The sequence below is a fragment of the Corvus hawaiiensis genome, chromosome 1 (genome assembly GCF_020740725.1).
Source record: "Corvus hawaiiensis isolate bCorHaw1 chromosome 1, bCorHaw1.pri.cur, whole genome shotgun sequence".
Classification (NCBI taxonomy): domain Eukaryota; kingdom Metazoa; phylum Chordata; class Aves; order Passeriformes; family Corvidae; genus Corvus; species Corvus hawaiiensis.
The window spans coordinates 65,702,918-65,721,222 of record NC_063213.1 but is presented as its reverse complement, the minus strand read 5'-3'; the positions used below and the strand labels follow the sequence as shown (position 1 = coordinate 65,721,222).

Below are 18,305 nucleotides of genomic sequence, written 5' to 3'. Positions count from 1 at the left end.
CACATTGAATAGAAATATTTGTCTGCTTTGCTTTATGACAAGTAAAGTAAGAGTGTGGAATAGTTCAACTACCACCAGAAGGCATGGTGCTGCCCCAGCAGCACTATTTTTGGGTTGATGGGAGCTGTCATCACTGGTTTTCCAAGCGGCACAGCAGCTACTGACCTACCTGTGCTCCAGCCCTGCCTAAGCTGCAAGAGCTACTTCATGCAAAATTGCTCTCTAATTAAGTTGCACAGTGGTAGACCTAGCAGAAACTGTACTGAAAAGGGGATGCCACTTTCCAGTAGGTACAAGAAGCTCAGCATGTCGTTAAGCAAATAGAATGAATGGCTCTTCACAGCCCAGTGCTTACTGTATTTGACCTTGCAGTGCCAGCTATTGTATGTTGGCTAACAGTGCCTTGGCTATACTATTAACAGGACCCTGATAGTGACCCCAGTTACTGTAGATTAATGACCCACCCGTATTAAAAAGTGAGTTTTGTTGTGAATGGTAGGATGGGATGTACAGTGATGTTTCATAACCTGGTGCTGCTCTTCCAGGGTATTATTACCTGAAGAATCCTGAGGAGCTGGAAGGAAAATAAACAAGAAGTTTGTAGATACATGCATCCCTTTGCCTTCACTGTTACTAGAAGGTGTTAGATAATTTCCATTAGAAAAATGTACTCTTTTGCTGCTGATCTTGACATTCTGAAATGCAGGCTATTACATGTAAATTAAAAGAATGTTTCATAAGAAATTGTGGATGGAAAATGTCTTAAATCTTCTGCTAAATGAAGTAAAAATTGTATTAGGGAGATGGATCATCCAGCTGCAGAAACTATTCACCTCAAAATGAAAGAGAGTGAAAACCATTAATCTGGTAGACTACATGAATTATCTGGGCTGGTTACAAACCAAAACATAATTAGATATGGTTGATGGCTTGAGGTTACTTTAGACATCAAAGACAGGGAAACAGAAAGGACAGAGTGGTTACGGAAGTAGGGGTTTGGAAGAGCTTCCTCAGACCCAGTGAGTACATGAGCATTGTCTTGGCATTCTGTGCCCTGTGCTGCCAGCTGCTCTGCTACATATATACCCATTCCCAGCTGTTTCCTGTGCACCTAGGAATTATTATTTGTAATGACAACTAAAAGCTTTTGGGGTCTTTCTCTTAGGAAAAGAAAATAGTGTGACACTCACAGAAGATGTGGAAGTAGATGCAAAAAGATTCATGCAAGTACAGAATATGTACGTGTGGACAAGTAATGGGTGGCTTGGCATTTTGCTGTGGGAGAAAGTGTAGTGGTCATGGAGATGCTGTACAGGCATCCCTGGAGAATGATACCCTCCTTGTCTATACAGGTCAAAGCAACCAGGAGACAAACATCAGCCTCTACCTCCCAGGAAAAGTTGTGTTCGTTTTTTACAGCTGTGTTTCATATTTGTTCCTTAGTGGAACGTGACTTGCATTGCTTCCATTGATAGCCCATTGCTGCTTAGTCTGTATAAAGATAACTCATTTTGAAGGGGTAACAATTTGCTGTGGCCTTAGGTGCTTCTCCCTTGTGTGTTTGCTTTTTTCATTCTAAATCCCTATTGTAAACACTTACTTGTAAGTATATCCTTATTGAAGGCTTCATCTGCTGCAATCATTTTTTTTCCTTATTTTAACCATTTAGGAAATTCAGTCTCCCTTAAGTACTAAAGTATAAAATATGACTGGTAACACTAGTCTGGTCTCTTAAAATTAACTGGAATTGCAACTTCTCACACTGTTCCAACCAGGGACTGCAATCCCACTGTGCTTCTTCAGGAGCAGAGGAAACTCTCCTTTTTTTCAAACCATTTTTTCCACATCTACTGTTTGTTCAGGGATGGGATTAAGTAATTTTTGTCATGTTTTTATGGGGCTGGCACACAGGGTGTTACTTTAGTCAGACAACATGGACCTGGAATTGAGACATTGCAATCTTCCTGTTACGTGTTTCACCTTGCCTGTTTACCCATCCCTGGGGAGATAAAAGAAGGCCAATGAATGTTCACAGATTTCCCATTTCCCTCTCACACTGTTGTCAGAGTCAGAATGTGAGAAGAGATGGGTAAGCCAGCTCTTTCATAGCATTGCCCTGCTTTATACAGGTAATAACCTCTGCTAACACAGTCACGACTTTACTCATGACTTATACTTTAAAGACTGACTTCTTTCTTTAAAGGCCCCAGGTCACAGCCTACTATCCATCATAGTTTCTTGTAGGGAGGCCGAGGGATTTGTGACCTCAGTGTTCGTGCCTGGCAAAATCCTTAGGGCTTGCTCAGTCTCAAGGTTTCTCTTTTTTTCCCCTTAAGGCTTGCAAGGAAGAGGGAGAGAGTGAGAGGAGATGTACCTGCAGCAGGTGCAGAGATAGAATCATGATACTGGCTGTCATCATTGTGTTTAGACTGCCAAATAAAATAATGATTGAAAATTAAGATTAAAATTGGAAATCTTCTTTCATATCTAATGAAAATCAGTAATCTTGGCATAACATATGGTGCTGCGTTCAACTCCTAGTGCCGTAGGAGTAGTTTGCAGCTGACAGCACATATGTCCGTACAGTATGCTTCAGAATCCCCAAATTTAGATATTTGATTGAATCAGTAATTTTTAAGCTTGAAACGTAAGCATATTCCTCATCCCCTTTCTTCTCCTGCTCCACCCCCTACACCCCCAGGAAGCACCTTGAAAAGTTAAGCATTTCCTAATGCTTTGTAATTATCTTCTGTGGTCATTGGGAGTGATCTCTGCTCATTTGGAGTGATCCTTGCTGTCATGCTTCCAGTATTCTTTTGGGAAAAAAAAAAGGTCTTGCATTTCCATTAAGGAGAGCAAAAGTCTCCAGAGAGTCCCAGGTGCCATCTCAGAGTTCATATATTACCTGCCAGGAAAGCCTGCTGCTGCAACTGCCATTATGGGTTTGAGCATAGAGGGTGTGAATTATAAGTACAGTGTGATATTGTGTCTTTCCTGACCGACGTGGTAAAACTTTCAGGATCTCTGAGCTTTCCCTTTGCAGAAGATTTATTAATCCTGTTTCCACATTCATCTCCATACATTCACCATGCATAAACTCTCACTAATTCATCAAAGTGTGCAGAGAATTGTACTCTCCAAGAAGAAAGAATACAGAGTTCTCTCATCAACTCATTTTCTCTTGCTTTGCTTGGATCCCTTCAGGGTAAAATGTCAGGGGTTTTTTTCTTGTGGCATTTGATTTTGTTTGTGTTTCATTACCAGTAGAACTTGTAACAAAATTTGGTCCATTTATATTCTGGCATTTGGAATCCAAAGCAGAAGACCATGTGTACATAAATTAAAATTTATTAAAAAAAAAGTGTTTTAATGAACACAGAAGTAACACCTCCTTAGTCTGAATCAGAAGCTGGGGATAGCACGCCTTTGCAAATTCATGTACGTTAGCCCACTCTTCTTAAAGAAATCTACTGAGTAATGAAGAGAAGAGAACGGTTCAGCATGAAGTCAAGCTTAGGGATGAGGTCTCATGACTACTAAGGTGAATTAGATAGGGGGAAATATTTGAAGAAATATTTGGCTGCAAACATCTGCATTTTAAAAGAGAGGCTGTATCAAGATACAGGAGTGCAAACTTGAATATATTGCCAAAGTACAACCTAGGTGCACTTTCTAGCTTATGCATTTTGATACTTAAAAATTGGGGTTTTCTCTTTGAATATGCAATCAGACTGCAGGAGGTTGGGATTCATTTGCTGTATTCATTTGCCTATAGCTATCCTTTGCAGAGCTGTGGCACACAGGCAGTGTGCAGTTGTGTACCAGCATGTGAGATGGCCCCCTTTCAACCTGTTTTATCCCTACTGAGGGCTCTTTGGCTCCCATCACCTTGCCCTGTGTACTTAGTTCCCCTCTACTTCCAGTCTCTCACTGACCTGCAAGGCATTCTCAGTGTCCCCACATGTACCCAGCTTAAAATCCTCTGCACTGGGTCTGCAAGCCTTTTGGCAAAGGGGATTTTACCCTACTTCGTCAAATGGATTCTGTCTCTCAGCTCTTCTTCCTTAAAGAGGGATCCTGGGCTGTGAAAGCCAAAGCACAGCTTGCAACACTGGCTGCAGAGCTCATTGTTAGTTCTCAGTGTACATCCACACCTGTCCAGACTTTTCCCGTCAATGAGGTCATCCCCTGGGCTCTCATGTTCTTTGCCTTTGCTCTCAAAGCTCTGTAGTCATTCTTGTTCTAGTTATTCACGCTAGTCGCACACCAAAAAAAGAGGTTAAAAGCTATTTCGGAAACTGTTTCCTTGATATTTCCCTACTTCGCAATATCTGTTCTATGACTTTTCTTAGAAGACTGAACAGACTGTACTAATAGTTCTAATTATTTCAAGTAAATAACTTGAAGTATGATATTGCATCATTTATTATTGGCTTGAATAAGACTTTCTGGAAATGTAAGATTTGCTTTCCAGCAGAGCTGTCTACATATATTCACTTTTCTTGGAGAAAAAAAATTATATCTTTAAAACTGTATGGACTGCTATCAGTCAGGAAAGATTTGGGGAAACAAGGTTGAATCTGGAATGGAACATGTAAAAAATCACAACAAAACCAGGAGCCAGAACACTTTGATGGTATTCATGAACTCCTTCATTCATTTTTCATGAGCAGTGACAGAAGTGATGTCTTCTTAGCAAGAATGTTTGCAGAACTCCACCTTCTCTAGCAATTCTTCAGTAGTCTTTTCAATATAATAACAGTTTATAATATAAATAAATCTTCAGATTTTCCATCTGATTTTATAAAAAGTTTCAGCAGGGAAGCAGAAAAATACCACAAAAAACTAATCTCATAGGTAAGCAGCTTTTGGACAATTTATATGATGAAGTTGTTTGCTCAGGATATTGGATAAACTTAAGCAAATTAGGAAATATCAGTGTAAAGTGGAAAGAACTTGGCAATGTATCTGTGGTTTAGTTCATGCTGGGTTTATTTTTGGATCTTAATAGTTCCATCTTCCATTCCTCTACCCCTGAGAGTTAATGTTTTTGCTACCTGTGACAAAAATTACTTGCTCCTTGTAATGTCATGTTCTGAGAGAGCTGGCTGCTATAATCCATCTTCCTTTCAGCATTCATCTGCTCATCTTGGATTCTCATCCTGATCCACCATATCAGGGTTTTAGTACAGTCCAGGAACATATGGTGTATCATGAGGAAACCGTTTATATTCCTGGTGCAACCTACAGCAAAGGTGATTAAAAACTAAATAGATCTCAGATGATATTTAATAACCAAGGGGTTTTGCCTTTTCCATGGCATTTTCTTGCCAGCTTTTAGGAGTGTGTGTATGTGCTGCCCTCTAGCAGGACATCCCATCGCATAGCTGTTGTTTCTGTCACTCAATTTTGTACCTGTTGCCACTGTCGCTTTAGAAATACTGATGCTCTCCAGCTCCTCATTAGCGTGTTGTTCCTTGATGGGTGTTGCACACAGATGAGTAATTGAGAGGAAATTTCCATGCACCCCTTGTTCCGGAGTTGGGCAGTTTTTTCTGGATGTCATGACAATTATTTGTACTGCCTTTTCTGAAGAGCTCAAGAGCTGCCCCAAGGGCTGTCCTTGAAGAGCAAGGTTGAGTTCTTTAAAAAGAAACTAACCACAGTTGGATACCAATATATTTCTGCTGGGACCAGTCCTTTACTGCTTTGAAGTCTGCTACAAGTTGTGTCAGGGGAAGTTTAGGTTGGGTATTAGGAAAAAGTTTTTCACCCAGAGAGTGGCTGGGCACTGGAATAGGCTCCCCAGGGCAGTGGTCACAGCACCAAGCCTGACAGAGTTCAAGAAGCTTTTGGACCATGCTTTCACATTGTCCACATGTGAGAATCACATGGTGTGATTCTTGGGGATGATGCTGGGCAGGGCTAAGGGTTGGACTCAATGATCCTTGTGGGTCCCTTCCAACTGAACATATTCTGTCATTCTGTGAAGTGTGGAAGGAATCATCAATATGTGTTTTATCAAAAGGCAAATGATCACTTGAGCCAAAATACCAGAGTAGAAATGCCAGCCTGGCTCTTTTCAGAGACTGAAGCATTCTCTGCATGTCTTAAATAATATGGGAGAGCTGAAACATCATGTGAATGTCATTAAAAATGCCAGGGAAATATGTGATTGCCTCTATATAGATTTAGGATGATGTAATACAGCTTTCATTAGGGTAAGGTTAGAGGCTCAAACACTATCATTTTTTTCACATGGAAAGTTGTAATTTCATGCCAAATTTTAATTTATTTCTCTCTGGAATATGAAAAAAATGCTATTTAATTACATCTAATTTTGACAGGGTACATCTTGGAAAATGAACCTTCACTGAGGAAAACTTGTAATTTATGCCATTTATAATTGCACAGATAAACTTTGTTTAAAGTCTCATAGAGAGGAACCAATCACTAACTTTTTCCCTCTTTTTCTGAATTTGTATTAGATTTATAAGAGTGCTTTCAAGTGAAAGTAAAAAAATCATCCTCAGGCTGTTAGCACAAGTACCCCTCCCCACCACTAACATTCATTTCAGGTTTTCATAAGGATATGATAATTTACATAAATAAATATTTCTCTCCTGGTTTTTGGGTTTTTTTTTTTTGGTACAGGGAGACCACCTCTTATTTTCTTTAACACCATACAGATGGTACAAATGTTGGGAACAAATAGATGAGGAGGCTAGGATCATTCAGCTGAGAGAGAGGGGCCAAGTGGCAGGTCACTCAGATTTGTAGGCAGGTGTAGGGGGACAGAAAAAAACCTTTTTTTCTCTTAACTGCATCTGCTCAGGAAACAACCATTGTCAGGTGCAGGGTTCTGCCGCAAGCCATCAAGTGAGTAGGGGATCCTAATGCTCCCTCCTTGTACTACTTCTCTTTAGTGTGCACCAAGAGGGCCTGTTGCTGTGGTTGTGTGTTGATCCCCCTACAGTATTTTGGGAGGGGGAAGAGAGAGAGAACATTTTAATCTCTGCAGTGGCTGTTCTGACACATCTCAGCCTCTACAGAGACAATGGTATCCTAAGCCTTCAGAGATACTGTAAAGTGTAACTCAGTCTTTTGACATACTATTTCTATGGCTGGCAGTTGTCTTCATTTATTCATTTATTCCTATTACTTTGTCAGTTATTTGGGGTTTTTCCTTTTCTTGAAGGTGTGGGGGGGTTTGTTTGGTTGGCTGATCTTTCTTCTTTTATTTTTTTTTTCTTCCCTCTAATCAGATGTTATGTATGAAGATGGAGGGTAAGGTGTCTGTTTACCAAGCAGTGCTTTCTGGATGTGATACTGAGGGGCCCTACCCAGGAGGGACAGGGTATTTCTGATGTCAATATCCTGCATGCACTTAGCAAGACTGGGGGGTGACCAAATGAGATAAGTGCTAACTCCTCATAAAACAAGCAATACAAAATATGAGTTCTGAATGCTGTGAAGACATTGTGTTTGAGTAAACCCTATTTGTTGAGAGAGAGGCTTAACAGTGTATTTAGAGTGAACTTCTAGGTAAATTGCCCCATGGCAGGACTTGGTAATGCTTTTCTAAGTGTCTTTAAACAGACTCAGGAAAACTTTATTTTTAATAGTTGTAGTGCTAAACTGAGTGTATCCTGCATCTGCAAGACTTGACAGATTCATCTTTGAACTTTGTTTCTCTTTTTTATCCTAAGGATCTTGCCACTACTGTGGAGAATAGGGGAGGAAAATGGGCTCATTTCCTGAAGCAGTCACAATTTTCAAGTTCCATGATAACCTTGTTTAAAAATTTAGTTCAGAGTGAAATGGAAAGCATCAGTTCAGGTCTACAAAGAATTACAGCATGCTCCCAGATAAACTTTGAGGCCTTTAGTATGAAAGGCAAAAAGTTTTAGACTTCAGCAATGTATAGGGGAAGGTTCACAGAAATAAGAGTGAAATTATGTATTGATAAAGCCATTTAATGCTGCATAGGTATTGGAGCTCTTGCTGAAACCTTTCCAAATGCATATTTTATGCAATCTGCTTTGAACAGGAGTTCTAATACTTGAATCTTGGTGCATGGACTTGCTGTATAGTGGAGTAGACAAGAATATTATTCACACAGAGCTACTAACTGGCCTGAAAGCACCCTAACCAAACTGCAGGAGGTGCTGAAGAAAGGGTTGGGGCTGTTAAATGGTTATCTCTGCTGTCATAGTTTACAATATTTCTCCTCTCCCACAGCTGTAAAAAACAGCAGTCCTCCTGGGAACAGTAAGAATGTGCATGAAATGGTAATCAGAATAAAAATGTGAATAATTTGGAACATTCATTTGATTACATAGCAACTGAATTCAGTGTAGGTCTTTTTAGTTCCAGCAGTTTGCATCCAAGTCGAAATACTAATGGAGAAGTATACCTGCATCCTAGTTTAATAAATGTTGCACAGTTATTTCACTAGTGTTAGAAAACTTTTAAGTGTCTTTATCATAAAACCTATTCTTGAACAGTCTGAGGAACTGTAGGTTTCTTTACAGCAGTGGTGTTATTGCTGTTGATTGAGGTGCACGATTGTCAGTCACATAATTGTGTTTTCGTGTGCCACCACAATTGTTGTGCACAGACCTGTCTGAGCCAAAGCTGAGATCAGCAGGCTCAGTTGAAATAACCAATTCTATGAATTTGGCATGAAATGTTTTCCTGAAACACAATCCATAATTTAACTTACTGTAAGATTTTAGTCTATCTGCTTACCTTTTCCTATATCATACTGCCATTTGACGACGATCCCTATGAGTAGGGCAATGGGAGGTGATACTTACACTAGAGTTTATTTCAGTGCTACTGCCCGAGGTGATGCACAGCAAGAAGCAAATTGTCTTGCACTCAAGGTCATGTGCTGGGAGGATCCTTAGGTGTGCTGCAGTTCCTGTGTCTCTGAAAATGTACCTTCTGGCAGGAAGTCCCATCACGGTGGTGCTCTTGTTGCTTTTGTTTGGGGGACCCCATGTGCCACATATAGTCAGAGTGGGAGGAAACCGTGAAGATGCAGCATGTCTGTGTAGGACAGAGCCAAACAAGGGCCATGCGGAGGAAGTGTCACGCTCTGAGCAGAGAGCGTGACATTTTTTTTTTTTAATGAGAAAGTATGTGCCTTCTATTCTGCCTGATATGTGAAAGAGGTGAGAAAGAAAACACTCTTCTGAGCTTGTCCCCATGCTCCTGCCCAGGTAGCTAGTAAGGTGTACTGGCCTCCTCATTTTCTAGTCAAAAAAAGAACAAGGTGTCATTTAGCTCTGTAATTCCCCATTGCAGCAATCAAGTTACCACTAGATTAGCTAAAAAGGAATAATTTGTATATTTGTAATTTTCTCTTTTTTCTAGGAACCTTCTACAAATGTCTCCTAGGTTGGAGGAGTAAGGTCACTTACCTGTGGTGACAGGTAGGCAGCTTCAGAAGGTACCATTTGGTATCTGATAGCTGCTTCTCTTAATTTTTCTCCCTGTCAATGAACAGCAGTTTTTTCTTTACAGGGAAAAAGAACAGAAATTAACATGTTTTAGTTTGAGGAAAATTCTATGGGTTTTTTCTGTTATTTGGAGTCTTCCAGCATTTTTGTGAGCAGCTACTGCTTGGGGTTATTCTCAGCCTGCTCAAGTGAGCTGTAAGGTATGCTATATTTCAATTTAAAAAAGCTTATCTCCCTACAGACTCCTTCTTTGGGAACATGTACATTATGTTCACTTTTAGTTTGCTAGTTTGGCTGGTTTTTTTGCCAATATGGATAACCGAAAAAGTGCTAAACTTAATTTTCAGTGGTGAAAAACTGGCTTTTAAGTCACACACAGGGGGAGGACTGGCCTGGAATAGGATTGGGGTTGTGTTATGCATGTGCAAAAGTTGCGTTCTCTTCACTTTCACTTCTGAAAGCTTGTTCTTGTTCAATGGAAGTACCTTTTTTGTTTGTTTTTAATGAGTAGTAAACATTCTTGTGTCTTAATTCCACCTCCCACAACTCTCCAACTCACGAGTAACCTTAAATGTGAGAAGTTGGAGGAGATTTCTAAGCTTGTTTCCCAGCGATCAGTTACAGATGGTTCTGGTTTAATACAACACGGTTGCAAAAGCCCTCCTTGCAGTGCTGTCACAGTGGGCATGGCCTGGGAGCAGAGGCTTGGGAGCAAAGGACTTGGTCTGTAGTTTAAAAATTTGCCATTAGCTGTAAAATAACTGTTCCTGTTTTGAGCAAATGAACTTAAAATGCCATATCAGCTTCTCTTTTACTTTTTTTTTCTTTTCCTGCTATTTGATATGCCATAAATGAAACTGAAGCACAAGAGTTATGTACTGAGGAGCTTACCATTGATAACTGCACCCATGTTTCTTTGCCCTGAGACCCGAATGTGTTGGTCCACATTTCAGATAGCTGGTGATGCTCTGCCTGGTTGCTCTTGTGCAGAAATGAGACCTAGATACAGCTGAAAGTCAAGGGGGCCTCTAAACCTGCATGGCTGTATAATCTGACTGGAGGCAAGTAGGCCGTGTTTGGATTTTGTGATAAGCTGCACATGCACTGGTAATATCAGAAATTTAATAAGATGCATTTCCCAGAGCGTTACTAATTCAAATATGCACATTTATTTTATTAAATAAGGTGAAAGCATGGCAAAATTAGCTAAAAAAAAAGGAAATAAAAAGCTGCCTGATTCTTAGATACTGCTGTGAAAAGATGCCAAAGAAATTAGATACAGATACTGAATTTAATGTAATATGGTCCTTTGTGATCTAATTACTCAAGAAATGCTAGGGTTTGTTTTGTAAATGGAACTATTGGGGAACTTTAAAAAAAAAGTATTTAAGTCAGCATAAGATATAAAAGCAATTTCCTTTAAACTGGAAAAACAAGAAATCGCAGCATTGTGCATTCAGTCCACATAATAAATCATATCATATTGAATACTCCAGATCTGAGGGGTGACATTGAGCACTGGAGACTTTCCAGGAATCAGCAGTAGCTAAATGGTGCAAGTAGGCAAGATACCAGTCTTTTGTTTCTTGTTCAGTTTAAGGATAGTGCCTTGGAAATAAAAAAAAAAATAAAAACAGGATTTCCCTGACCTGTATTCAATCCATCTAAACACAAAGAAAACAGATTTTTTTTCAGTTAAACTCTCCAAAAAGGAAAGAAAAATGTGTGTCTGGAAACTGTATTGCTCAAATTCTGCCAGTTTTAATTGTAGAAGGCCTGTTTTGAAGCAGTATGTGAAGCAAAGGGATGAACTCAGTGGATATGAGGGCTTTGAGTCTGTGGTCTTTGAAACACATGGCTCTTACTGTTCTATTTCACCTTCTAACTAGTGCTCCTTGTCCAGCTTGAATTTTGTACCTTTCATAAGTCAATCGATGTTTCCTATTCCTTTCTCCATTGCATGCCTATGGTCCATGTGAAGCATGTGACTGCTTCTTCTTGGAAACTCACTGGAGTGCTACCTTGCTCTTACAAGCACAGGAGAGGGTCTCAGGGCATTCTTCAGCCTCGGGTGGAAGGTGTACAGAGCCAGCCACACTTGCTGGTTTTTCCCATATTCCCCTCAAAGCATAACCTCTTTTTTTCTGGAGTGCTCTTTAGGTCACACAAAAGTGGTGATATTTAAACCTGTTTAAAGCTTTCTGCATGAATATATCATCTCATTTTAGAGCAGAGTGTGTCCTGTAAACTAACAAGCATAGGCTAATCTGAAAAATATATCTATCTGAACTCATCTGGGTATCCTAGCAGGATTTGCAACTAGTTTAATTCTACTGATACAAAATTACACCATTTAATTCTTACAGTGTAATGTCTATACAGGTGTAAAATCACACCCGTAATTAGGCTGTAATTAGCAGGTGTTCCAATGCTGGTGTAGATAACTAATGCAGTTTTGAAATAGATCTCCGTCTGGTCCCTGTTTTCCATGGGTTGGCTGGTGTCATATGGGAGCCTTGGAAAGTCCAGAAGGGAGGTTATTGAGAAGGCAGAGCCAGGCTCTGTCCGAAGGAGCACAGAGGCAGGACAAGTGACAATGGTCTTGAACTGAGCAGGTAAGGGCCTGATTTGCCAAAGGGAAGAAAAAAAAAAAACCTGTCCCCATGATGGCAATAAGGCCTGGACCAGCCTGCCTAGAAAAGCTGTGCAGCCTCCATTGTTGGAGACTTTCAGGACCCAGTCGTACGAAACTCTGAGCGCTCTGGTCTGTAATCTGGGCTCAGCTCAGATTAAATTAAACCAAGTGGTGTAGTCTAGGAGTAGCTAACATGCACCACCCACTGGGGGCAGTTCTTACTGGGGTCTTTAGAGGAGATTTGAAAGAAGTCAGAGGAGCATGGATGGAATATGGGAGCATTGAAAGTTGTCTGGGTATGGAGGGCAGAACAGGAGAGAGTGCTAACTTATTTGTGAAGGGCAGACATGGAGATCACTGAAGGGTAACACAATGAAGGACACTTTACACTTCATGCCTGACACTATTTGATTACCAGGGTATATTGCTTTGCTAAACTGAGCATTTCTATTCAAACACATTAAAAGAACTCTTAAAATTGTTCCTTCATCACCTTCCTTGTCATGCCCATTTCATTATGTTGGGCACCTGTCTCCAAAATTAGAAAAGTCATCATCTTGTATGATCTGCCTTACTTAAAGGGAAACACTTGGGTATGCAGAATACTTTCTTGGCAAGCAGTTCTTCACAACATAAGCATGTTTACTCAGATTTATCTGACCTTTCCCTTTTGGGCCTCGATATTCATATAATTTCTGTTTGCTTTCAGGAGCACATGCTACATCTGTCATGGTCCAGTCCTGCGTTTAGTGTGAATGGTTACAGAAAGAGCCAGTACGTATATTTCTGTGGTATGGACTTCTGTGGTGCTTGTTGGAGAGTTCTGCATTGGTACCTTTTGTAGTCACATTATAGAGATTTGGACTGCAGAACATCTCTACAAAGCATGCTGACTCTGGCGTCTGAACAACATTTAGCACAAATCACAAAAAAACTTCCAGTTATTATATGGGATGAGGTATCTCATCTGATATTATCAAGCTTGTTCCCAGAATAACAGATACCTGAATTTCTAGCCATGTGCTTTTTCCATTTCACTGACCAATATTGTCCTTGGTAGGTTTTTCCCCATAGTGTACTCACACTGCAGCATTTTTTTGAGCAGATAAATATTGAAGGCTAAAAAAAAACAATTGCTGTTGTTCATGGAGAATCATAATTAGATTTTGCGAGTGTTTTGAGAGGAACATGGTGGGAGCTCTCCTTTTCTCAAAATGGCTGCCCTATAGACAAGATTCCTAGTCCAAGAGACAGTTAACAAAATCTAGCTTTTCAAGTTTCCAAATTAGATTTTACATGTACACATCATTACTTCTGTGCAATGCTTTCAAATCGCCCTGATTACAAAATACTTCTTGTAATCAGATCAAGCTGTACAGGAAATCCCAACTAAGTGCAGTATCTTGTGAGTAATTGCTGTACAAATACTTTAAATAAATTGTGAGCAATTTCTTATGCAGTGGCTTTAGCTAATGTTATTAGGATGCTTAATTGACTTTTCTCTCTGTCAGGTTTAGCCATAATGCTGAAATGTGAAGAGAAGAAAACATCTGAAACTAAGGCACAGTACCTCATTTGCATTGAGGCATGAGTGACAATTTTTCTTTCACAGATCTGTAGGTATTGATTAAGAACAAAGAAGAAAACACTTGGGGGGAAAAAAAGCTAGGAGCAAAATTTGAGGACTGTTTGGAAATACCTGTTTGTATATGTGAAGAAGGAGAAAAAGATTCAGGGGGTGGAATGGGGGAGCATGTGCAAGAGAAGGGGATTGTCTGTAGACGTGGAATTTTTATTGATCTTTTTTTTAATTGTGTGGGTCAGCTCCACACAACTGGCAAAACCATTCCTGAGATACAGAGATGAGCATTCAAGATGGTCCTGAGTGCACAGTAACAAATTCTTAAGCAATGGTCTCTATCCTGAAGTACATATCATTATATGGTGAGAAGTGTCTATTTTTTTAAGTTATTATTCTTTTCCTCTGATAAAGCCTTTACAAATTTTGATTTTATCGTCATGTGGCATAAGGAAATTTTACAGGTGGCTTCTACCCTACCTCCAAGCATTTGTACAACACAGGCTGGTTTCCTTACAGTTTTTACCAAAGTGGCCTCAAGATTTCTGTTGAGTTGGCTTTGGGTTGGGAGGATTAGAGGGACTGGGGGGATTGTGGGTTTTTTACTTCACTCCAAGCTGAGTGAGAATGTTTGGTTGATAGGAAAATCAGCTTTTTTGGTCTGTGTTTAAGAGTTCTTGTAGTACATCATTGATGACCTTGTCAGCACCTGGAGTCAATGTTGCACACAAAGAAGTTGATTTAATGTCATTGTGCTTTCTTTCCTCATTTTGATTTAGTTGTTGAATTTGCATCTAACTCACCACTTGAATATTTAGTTGTACAGACTGATTTATATCAGTTATATATTTTCTTAACAAACTAGATCGCTTTGTTCTGGTATAACACAGGAGTATTTGTCCAAAGATAAGGGCAAAGACACAAGCCAATACACATTGCTATAGCTTTGCAAAGATGATGTATTTCTATTAAATGAAAGTGAAATCAGTAATGTCATTCTGTGGGTTTTTTTAATGTTGGAATTAATGTATGTTCAAAGACTATATTACTTTAAAACAGTATAGTCTTCACATAAAAGGGAGCCACTTTGATTCAACTATCGGTGTTTAGAGAGAAGAGAGCTGTAGAATTTTGCAAGCTTTTAAGTGAATCAAGTTAGTTTAAAATAAACTTCAAATTGTGTTTTACTTTTATATCATCACAATGTGAATCTTTCACATAATATTAATAGGCACTGCAAGTTGTTCTACAAGATAGCACAGCAGTTATTTACATAAAACATTAAGATAAAAAGATAAAACCAAGGAACTTCTCTTACGTTTGCTGTTCTGGTTTAAATTATTTCCACTTTGTAAGCCAAAGCAAAATATATGCTGAGAATTGCTGCGAGGAGAAAAAACGTCTTTTTAACACCCCCCCACTCCATCTCCCCTGTCTCTTCCCCATTAAGATTATTGATGATAAACTATTTGGAATATGCATGAGTATTGCTAAGGAGCTGCAGCAGAGATAGATTTAATAATTAATGCACAGGAATTATTTATTTCCCCAATATATTGCAAAGCTTCGTCATTTCAGTAATGATAAACAGTCTTGATGGTGCTGGAGCATTGAAAACACAAAGGAAAATGAAAACAGTCTCTCAGACTTGTTTATCGTTTGAATATGTGGCTTTAATATTTTTAAATTAAATGCTAAAGCTTTTTTATATATTTGATACCTACATATTGTTTATTAGTGGCCATTTGTTACATTTCAGTGGGACCTTACAGAAATAGTGATCACAGTGAGATCTTTTATCAGGAGCTGGTTCCTTTCATTAAAACGATCTGTTGGAGAACACTGTCCCTGATTTGTCATGCATTATTGTGTAGCTCATGCTCACAAGTATATGACATGTTCCAATATAAATATTATTTCAATTGTCTATTAGATATTTATTTTTCACAATTTAGCCAGTTATTCCAGTGTTCATGTTCTGCTTTTGGGTTTCTCTTTCTGCATTGTAGTGCTTTTGCTTTTTTTCATTTTGTGTTACTGATATGGGGCTGCATCATAAATTTATCAGACTCATTTCTAATTCTAATCTCATTCTCTAAACTGCTCGCTGCTCTTCCAATCCAAAGCAATCCACAAGTTTTAGGTGCCTTCTCCAATTCTGATATCAGAGTAACTGCTGAAAATATTGAATGCACCAAGGAAACACTTCTCCCCAGAGATCCTGCTTAAAGCATGTTATTGGTTTGTGCTGCATGATTAGTAGATACTTACGTAGATAGATGTTCCCAACAAATTGATCAATCCAACAGTGATTTAAGGGAACAAAGTCAACAGGCTTAATGCAATACAACACTTGACGTCACTTCTTCTGCTTCCATTCTCCTTTCTTTCTGTTATTTTCTCCAACCCATGAGGTCAAGAAGGAAATTAAATTGATCAGACTTAACCTTGTTCATGACAAGTCTGTGACATTTGGGGGTTGGGGTGAAGGAAGGTGGCATACAGCTGTTTGTTTAATAATTTTATATCATTCCTGCAGACAGTCAAGTTGACTTGCCTGTAACTTTTTCTTCCCCCTTTTTTTTGAAGACTAAACACTATTTGGTTTTTACCCAGAAATAACACTTGCATTTTTTCCACAGTTTTTTTCCATCTTGTTCCTAAATAATACTGAGGTAAATATTATCATCTTGGTGAGGTGAATAAAACTAACTTAACTAAGTATTTCTTGACCTGTTCTTTCTGTATTTTGACCTGTATTCCTCCTTCATTGTTAAAGCTAATTTAAGTATTTAGTTATAACTAACTTTTTTATGATGAGGAGGTTGAATACTTTAGTCTCATTGTAGGCTCTCCTTCTCCCTTGATTAGTGGACCTGTTAATTAACTGAGATAATGGTCTTCCTCTTTTTACTGGTGTACTTATAAATCTTCACTACTTGTAAGCTGTTTTGCCTCTTTACCTTTCTGATTTTACCAGGTTTTCTTTCCTTCGTAAGAATGGCGAGCTATGTGGTTTTTTTACTCCATGTTTTCTATTCGTTCTTCCTGTTTTCTAAGTCTTTCAAGTGCCTCATTGCTCCTTATTTGTGTAGTTGTTAGTTTGCTACAGCTTTTTAAAGAACAAAATATATTTGTCCTTATTTTGTGTTTATTTTCTTGGTGATAAATCCTGGAGCATCTGCTCATGCTTCCTTTGTTTCTAGCTTTACAGATATTTTCCTACTGGACAATGCATTAAAGGCGTGATGTGGGGGTGAATGACTATGGAAGAGACATGGACATACTGGAGGCAGGCCAATGAGGGGCCTTGCAAATGTTTAAAAGACTAGAGCATCCTTCCACTGAGGAAAGGCCGAGAGCTGGGAAAGCTCTCTTGAGCTTGAAAAAGAGAGCTCAGGGGGACTCCCATCAATGTGTATAAATACCTGAATGGAGGGCCTAAAGAAGATGGAGCCTGGCTGTTTTCTGTGGTACCCGGCGACAGGACCAAAGGCAATAGCACTAACTGAAACGTAGGCGGTTCCCTCTGAACATGAGGAAACAATTTTTGACTATGAGGATGACCAGAAAGGTTGTGAAACCTCCATACATGGAGATGTTCAAAACTCAGCTGGACGTGGTCCTAGACAACCAGCTCTAGGTGGCCCTGTCTGTGCTGGGGTGTTGGACCAAAAGGACTCCAGAGGTCATTTCTGACCTCAGTCCTTCTGCAATTCTATGATGGCTTGACACGTCAAGACTGTGGCATGTTCTTGTTCTCTTAATGCCGTGGCTGTCTCTCACTGCAAACACTTCTGAAGTGTTACAGCTTAGTATAATACTTCAGAGGCTAGTACGTGATTAAACTGCAGCAATTTTGGAGATTAACAGGCATATTTGGGGTAGAGATAAGATGACAGGGAGCACCGATACTGCCTGATTATGTCTTCACTTTATTTAGAGAATATTGTTGTTGGTTTTTCAGTGTTTTGTGGTTTTGTTTTTTGGTGGTTTTTATGTGTTATTCTCTGTTCATTTTCAAGTTTTTTTAATTGCCATCAAAAAATACCTGCATAGTTTAAGCTCAGCAGACCTGGTCAGACTTCTTTCAGGAACAGGGGCTTAAAAGGGCAGTTTTGTTCATCAAATCCAACCACTATCCCAGACATCACATCCAAGATCTCTCATAATAAGCAGTCGTCTTCCCTCCACATCCCTTCAGTTGGAGGGAGAAGCAGCAGGCGACTGTTTCACTGACAACTGTTAGTGACAAAAACAGTGTTCCTGGTTTACTCTAACTTCAATTATTTATAGAAGATTGAAATTAGTCATTTGGAGTGGCATTAAATGCAGCTGTCATTAGTGAGAATTTTTGTGTAGCACTGTTCAGAGACCTATTTTCTCTCCTCTTTTGCTCACTATGTGTGGCATCCCAATATGTAAAGATGCTTTTTGCTGATATCCCTTCTAAGTGTAGTGTGTTGTCAGGTAAGTGTCCATCTCTTATCTCAGGGGTCCTAGGATTCATTTAGTTTATCTTTTTTGGTCTATCCAACTGACAGTCAATCACAGAAACTTCGTTTTAAGTCCCAGGGATCTCTTGCTTTTCAGGACTTCAGGCTAAAAATGTTCAGGGAAGAGG

General features: G+C 39.3%; 1 protein-coding gene across 6 annotated transcripts in view; it reads left to right on the top strand.

Annotated features, from left to right (window-relative positions):
* The window catches only part of PHACTR1 (phosphatase and actin regulator 1), a 307,511-nt gene that overhangs the window by 47,656 nt on the left and 241,550 nt on the right, over positions 1-18,305 (top strand). The gene's annotated exons all lie outside the window — the stretch shown is intronic.